Raw genomic sequence first — 1703 nt, 5'->3', positions numbered from 1 at the left:
AATATCTCAAAAATGTGGCACCAGAATTAAATACAAATATGATAAAATGTTAAACAAAAAGCTCTTCAAGTCTTTGTTTACCTTTATCACTATGTAGCACTGATCAGCTACTTTGGGAAGTGCTAGGTAAGTGTGTGTTGGATGGGTGGACCCTTCAAACAAGAGTCACTGCCAAGTTACAACAGGACTAGTTACCTCCTGTGATCTGCTCACTAAAATGGCTAATTGAAAACTGAATTGCAGCCATGAGGCTTCAAAAGAGGCTCACCTCCACTATCCTTCACTGCAGCAAAAAGAAGGTCTGGTCAGACCCAAATGAGACCAATGAAATCACCAATGTCAATTCCCAACAATGGACTGGGAAGCTGATCTAAGATGGGCTGATCACCTGGAACCCTTTAACTGTCCATTCCTGGGCTCAATGCTGGAAAAACACCTTGGCCTGTCTCAAGGGCAGGGATAGGGACATGGGCATGCAAAATGTACTATCATTGTTCAAATGCCTGAGAAGGTAACCTGGATGAGAATTCTGCATTGGCTGCTCAAAAGATACCATGAATCTAAGAAGACTGACCACCACATGTATCACAGCCAGCACCTGAAGGTGAAGGGGAACATGTTTAAAAACAAGTGAATTCTCACGGAACACTTCCACAAGCTGAAAACAGACAAGCCCAGCAAGATGCAGCTGGCTGACCAGACTGAGGTCTAAGATCAAGGAAGCACTCTGAGAGCAACTCCAAGCCAAGCAGGAAGAGATCACGAGGAATGAGACCAACAACTAAAGCTCTCCATCTCTTGTCTGTACATAGAGGCCTCTGCAATTGTATAGATCCGTCGCTCGATAAAACAAGCTTTTATCTGCCTGAGGTGGAAAAAGTGAATGGCATTTATTTTTCTGTCAGCTCTTTGGATATGTTGAACATTCAACCAATTAAAAATCTGAGTCTTTTTCACATGAACTACTGTTCAATGAGATCTCCCTCTCTCTGTTTATGGGCTATTGATTTACTGAACCGAAATATAGGATTTTACGTTCATCTTTAGTTACATTTCATCCTATTAGCGTCAACCAATTTGATTTAACCTGTCGAGCTCTGTTGGCTCTTAGTATGTCATGATGCATGCTAATTATTCCTTCCAGATTTGTGATGTTTGTGACTTTGATTACAGTATAAAACTATTCATCCAAATTGTTGACTTAAGAAAGATAAATTAAAAAGAAGATAATGTGGAGTGTAATGCCTTGTAACACATCACCCAAGCCTTGTGCTAAGTTGTTCCCAATCCAATAAATGGCCACCCTTGATTTTCAGATGCCAGTTGGTGTAACTATATGTATTTTCATCTAGTGCAAATTTCTGCATTTTTTTCTGCCAGGATACAAAAGTCTTTAGTTGTATTTTGGCATTTCTCTCCAATAGTCTTTAAACATCACCAATAGTACTTTGTAAGTCACTTACAGAAGTCATTCCAACCAAAGAATAAAGTTCAACTAGATCTGGACACGTTCCCTGATTTAAATTATCTAGGTACCCTTATTCCCTGCTACGCTATTTGGACTTCCCTCAACTTCCTACTTCCCTACGACTCATATTTCTCTATTAATATTTGAGATTTAGTTTGCAGAAACTAACACAACATTGTAAATCAATCATGCTTCAATAAAACAAATTAAAATTTAAAAAAAAATACTGCTATCT

At 38.9% G+C, this 1703-nt stretch overlaps 1 pseudogene; it reads left to right on the top strand.

The window, feature by feature from the left end:
• Positions 1–236: 236 nt before the first annotated feature.
• Positions 237–785, top strand: LOC102982446 (60S ribosomal protein L19-like; annotated as a pseudogene).
• Positions 786–1703: the final 918 nt, after the last annotated feature.

The sequence above is a fragment of the Physeter macrocephalus genome, chromosome 1 (assembly GCF_002837175.3).
Source record: "Physeter macrocephalus isolate SW-GA chromosome 1, ASM283717v5, whole genome shotgun sequence".
Lineage (NCBI taxonomy): Eukaryota > Metazoa > Chordata > Mammalia > Artiodactyla > Physeteridae > Physeter > Physeter macrocephalus.
Note: the sequence above shows the minus strand (reverse complement) of the source record. Positions and strands in the feature narration are given on the sequence as shown.